The sequence below is a fragment of the Arvicola amphibius genome, chromosome 18 (assembly GCF_903992535.2).
Source record: "Arvicola amphibius chromosome 18, mArvAmp1.2, whole genome shotgun sequence".
Lineage (NCBI taxonomy): Eukaryota > Metazoa > Chordata > Mammalia > Rodentia > Cricetidae > Arvicola > Arvicola amphibius.
Window position 1 is genome coordinate 23252260 of NC_052064.1, and position 6088 is coordinate 23258347.

The window sequence follows — 6088 nt, forward strand, 5'->3', positions numbered from 1 at the left end:
CTCAGGACCTTTGGAAGAGCAGCCACTGCTCTTAACCACTGAGCCATCTCTCTAGCCCCCTCTGTCACTTTCTACCTTAGGACGGGGTCTCTTACTCTACTTGAAGCTTACTGATGGACTAGAGTTGACTGATCACCAGGCCCTGGAATCCTGTCTCCACCTCCATCACTGGGGCGATAATAATGTCTGACTTCTTACATGGGAGCTTGGAATCCAAAATTAAGTGCTCATTCTCGCGCAACAACTACTTTAACCACTAAGCTATCTCTCCAGCCCCGATAGCTTATGTTTAAGAGATCTTAGTGAGGTTTCTCATAATCTCTCTTCTTTTGCATTCACTACTACTTTAACACCCAATCAAGATTATGCCTCTGTATCAAGATCCCAACACCAGTACTAGACTATGGATTGCATTTTTTTAATATTAGAAGATTAGGAATTCCTACTACATGACTTTTCTATTTAATAGGCAATTATGCTTTAGCTGAGTAACATTCTAAGAAAATTTTGATATTTTACGTTTTAAAATATACAATTATTTTCTAAGGCAATAAACACTCATGTTTAGAACTTATGTAGAGTTTTCCAGGTCAAAGTTATAGACATAAAAATATAATAATAAACAGTGCTGGTGATTACAGCACAGTACTCTACAAGTACTATTCAAGTTCAAATGTCCCTGCAACTGAAGATAAAACGGACCTTCTGATCATTCCCGTTTTTTACTGAGATTCAGAGCAAGTAAGTGCCATGTAGCTATATTCTCCGAATTACAACAATCCTTCCTGGACAGAGGCCTTGGTAGTCACGGAAAATGATAGGATTCATGAAGCAAGAAAAACTCACAAACATAAGAAAGACCTGAAATTTACAAGATCCACAAGGCCCCTCCCCCCAATCACATTACCCACCAAGTTAGATACGTGGCGTTTTCTTTGGGCTGTCCTCAGTGACACTGACTGCTTATAAGAGACCGATGTTTGCTTATATATCCCCAGGAAACGTCAGCAACATAATTAACCTTTTTTTTTCCAGAGTTTTCCTAAGGCAAATAATGGTTATCAAATATAACCTTCCTAAGTCTTAGCATTTCTTACACTGTCTTTGATAATTTAAAGGTTATCCAAATTTTATTAATTGGGAAAAAGCTTCAAATATCCCATGAAAATCCAGCAGTTATAAATATGACCTTGAAGCCAAACAGACGGTGCAAATGCTCATGCGACTGTCTACCAGATGGATGGACCTAAGAAAACCCACGTCTTCTATTTGACTCAGTCTCTCCATCTGTAAAATGGGGATCATAATACCACGTAACTCACAGGGTTGTTATGAGAATTCCATGAGTTGTTAGTTGTAAAGATTTTAGAAGTTATCTAGCATACAAATAATCATATTACTGCTGGTATAATAAAAAGCTTGTTGTCAGACTATCAAATTTACTTAAAAATAAAAGCCAGCAGTAACTAGACAATTTAATCACACCACATTCCCCACTTGTCCTGCCCTTTGGTATTGTGCTTAGTAGAGATTGTTTATACAGAAGTCATAGTTTAATGTACACAGTTCTTTGGATTCTCACAAATGTATGAGATTGAAATCATGATCACAAACTGCAGGATATTATTTTTGCCTTCCCCAACTCCTCAATGTGGAGCCAGTGTTCCCTGTCATCTAAGCCCTGGCAGACTGATCCGACTTGTTTTCTATGGCTTCACTGTTCTACAATGCTAGATAAATAGATTCATTCTAGTCTCCGTCTTCTGTGTCTGGTTCAAAGGCTCACCCATGTTGACCTAGCCGTAGCTTGCTTTTAACTTTTGGTATTCGTATTTTAAAGTGGTTTTGCTGTTTTCGTTTTTAAGCCATGAATCCACTAGTTACTTTTAAGTCTAATAAGTCTGAGGCAAGGATGATTGTTGGTACTGGAAGAGACAATTCTCAGTAGCTAAAATAAGAGTCATGAGTCAGAGCTTCCCCAGGGGAAATTTTGTCAATGGCAAGGCTAGGTACAGGCTACAAAGGAGAAATTGTCTAGAAGCTCACTGAGACCAAAAGTCATTTCTACCCAACGAGCATGCCAACCTGCATGTCTGCTGTAAGGAGCTTCAAGTACTAAAAGTTTCAAGATGGTTTTTACAGAAGGCGCCATTCAGCCCATCAAGGCCTTCCGTTCATTGTCAATCAACCACGCTGTGGCGGCCAGGGGTCTGCAAACGGGTCTTTTCTTGATAGAGAGAGGGCAGTAGAGAACAGGGAAGCCATGTGACATATTGTACCCTGTTTTATAAGTCTATTGGTATTTGTTAATTTTGATATTTCCTGGGTTTGGGGGAGCTATTTCCTGCTCTCTTTAGTCACATACTCTTGCAGGGGAAGCAGGAGCAGGAAGCTAGCTCTTCAACAGGACAAACAGATACATGAACCCACTCAAAGCCTTTTCTGCTGTATTTTGTTTTGTAGGTCATAATTGTGTTAGGGTTTGAATAAACGTAGCTATCCCATCTATCAGTGTGTCAGAATTAGACAGCTTTTGAGTAATAAAATGCATTGTCTGTTCTCCCTCTCTTAGGTGGAGTATAGCTCAGGGGACATGAAGAGTAGATCTCTGTCTTTGTTAATATAAAACAGAAGAAAGGCCATGGGGACAAATCTTTACACACATGCTTAAATAATTGGTAAAAAGCTACATTTACACTATTGAGTTAAAATATATGATATATTTAAACTATATTTTTTCTTTAAATATCTTCAAATATCTTCATGTAATTTCTGAGTTCACAAATCTATGTTAAAGCAAACTTCAACCATCATAATTGAACCTTGAGTTATAAATTGAAACGTAGTTACTACGTAGCTAGGATTTTTTTTTGCAATATTCTAAACACCACAAGGCTTCTCATTCATCAATTATACCATCTTGACATCAGAAGCATTCAGTATATCTGTCACAATTGTTATTTAATTAATACAGGATATGTGCATAAATAAATACTCCTACAAAAGAGTTGTTAAAAAAGTTTGTGAGCTTAATTTTAAGTATTAAATTGTCAATTATTGTGTCTTCATAAGCCTGAGTCCTCCTTGGCAGCTAAAACTAAAAGTCAAACCGCAATGTGATCACTTCCTATAAAAAGACAATGTATATCCCTAGCTCATAGGAAATTCCAGCACAGGTTTCGTTCACCAGTAGGAAAAGTACTGTTTTAATTTCTGGGGTGAGTGGCATGCTCTCCTAAGATTTGAAGGAGCACATGGGTCTACTGGGCTGAGACTATGGCTTTTGTTTGCTCTGGAATGGATGCAGTTGTAAGTATTATTGTTTGTGTGGGATTTTATAAATGTCCTCTGGATTCTCTTCTAGCAACATATTCAGGAACAAAAGGAATCTTGAAAACCGTTCCTAGAAGATCTGAAATCTCTTCCTGCACATAAAATACAAAGCATAGACAACAGAATGGTTCTTAGAACACCTGGTTATTTCTTGTTAACCTACTGAAATTCAATCTATATCCATTTGTCTGCAAAAAAAAAAAGATAATTTTATTAGTTCATGTTCTCTAGTCAATCCCCAAACCCTATCAGTTCCTGAAGCTGTAATATACTTTGTTTCCAACACAAATTGTGGGCATTCCTACATTTTTATGAATCTGTTGAACTCTCCTGAAACACTTCTGCTATGTGGAACAGGAAAATTACAAGCAGCGAGAAGAATTAAGAAGTTACTGCACTCCTGAGGCATGAACATTCATGACCGCACACTTGTCTAAAATGTGTCTTGCTCATCTTAAGGTCCTTACCCAACTTAAGAATGAAAGGGATTCCAATTTCGAAGTTGTGTGCCAGTCGATGTGAGGCACAATTGCTAAGAGAGCACCTTAGAGCTATATATGTGGACAGGGCAGAATCCCAGACCCATACTGGATTAGGTGGTGAGCCAACCACTGACATCTATATTACATACAGTACAGGGAAGTGCACAAAACATTGGAAGAATAAAGGATAAAGTGTCGAAAAGGATATTCATTTTGGTGGAATTTAAGCAGAACTTTAGAAAGTACATTAAACCAGCAAATTCTGCCTGAATGGTGATTAAGGAAACTTAAGGTGGCATAAAAAAATTACTAGCCAAGCAGAGTTAAGTCACCAGTCCCTCAGCCAAATGAAAAACCAAAATACCAAACTAAATTCCTAAAATTGTAAGAGTACGTATGATGTTACCAAGAATATCTTAGATATCCAGTTTGCAGGAACACCAGCCTTGACAGCAGTTTTATCTCATAATGGTTTAGTCAGTATGCCAAAAACAACTCCTATAATGATTATTGTATTTTGGAACTTCTAAACTTATTACATTATTCAGGCTGCTGAACTGAAATCTCCACAGTGTCGTGCCATTGGGGAGACAGAAAAATACTTGGATAATATCCCCACATATTTATTCATGTAGAAAAATATAAAGGTTTTTACAACTGTGCTTGGTTTTGTTGCAGAACCATACCCATAGCTTTTTTTTTTTTTCAAAAAAAAAAAAAAGGAAGAAGATATGGTTCAAGTAAAACTGTGGTTGAAAAAGCAACCATGTGTAGCTCGGAAGTCTGTTTTTCAAACAGTGACGTCATCCCGTTTCCTGGGCTCACTCTGACCTCTTCTCAGCAGCTTAAGTCTATGTATCAGAGAGACGGGAAACACACATACGTGGGTCCCTTCCAATTTTATCTAGGAAGTTTCTACTTCAAATACAGTTCCAATACAAATTATTAAAGAGACGAGTATAATCAAATTTTAATTTTATATGAGAACAAATGGAGTGAAAAATCCACATTTTGTTAAGTAAGAAATCTCCAAAAAGACTATTTTTCATGGAAAACATGAGGTCTGAACTCTTCAATAAGGAAGGCGTCAGAGTTCCCCGGAGCCCAGTTCCTTCTTTGTAAAATAGGACAGGAAGGTAAAAGCATTTTGTACTTCCAAAATTTCTACAAAAAAAAAATTGACAAACACTTTTTTTTTTGTTTCTTGTTTTATGAGACAGGGTTTCTCTGTGTAGCTTTGGAGCCTGTCCTGGAACTCATTCTGTAGACCAGGCTGGCCTCAGACTCACAGAGACCCTCCTGCCTCTGCCTCCCAAGTGCTGGGATTAAAGGTGTGCGCCACCACTACCCGGTTTCCATGAATACATTTTGTAAATTCTAAAGATTATATTAGAGGCTATTATTATTTATCAATATGTAATACAAAGAATTCAAGAAAGAGCTTAAGAATACAGATTCTGAAGTTATTTTTAACCAAACAAGGTGCTTCATCCTGGGTTAAAGGAGGAGGTCTGTGAGTAATGCAACGCTTGTTGAATTGGCAGGTCCCGTCAAACTCCCCAGCTTCCATTCAGCGATGACTTAGTAACATCGAAAGTAACCGACAAAGAATAAGGAAAGTGGATCTCAGAGGCTACTGGGCAAGACAAAATAACTGTTCCTTAAATATCATACACAGAATCAAACTATTATTATTTTACTGTTTATGACTATAAGCACTCCAAATAACATTACTATTAGAACTTTATGGTTTTGTAGTTTAAAAATGTCTGTTACATCCGCTCTGGTTTAATGTCAAAGACAGTTTTCACAACAATGTCCCACTGGTTTTTCCCAACCACATGAGTCACAGACACATTATACAGATAATTAACATTTGATTAAGAGATATTAAATCATTTGCAAAAATTATACTAGTGAGGCACACGTTACTTAATCCCAGACGTGACTTCTATTTCTTCCTCTACATCACAGACAGAATAAATATACTTGGGTACTCACAAACTTTTTATGAGGAAAGGAAACAAGGTAAGTCTTTGAGATTTTTGATTTTCTAATTTTTATTTTTTTCTTACTTTTACTTAAAATAGATTTAACATAAAATATTCTGTTTACAGGTTCCCCTGTCTCTGATCCTCTCCCTTCCTCCTCTCCCGCAATCCTGCTCCACCCCTTTCTGTCTCTCATTAGAAAATAGAGTGGCATCTAAAGGATAATAACATAATAAAGTATAAGATAAAACAAAAGCTAATGTATTGAAATTGGACAAAATA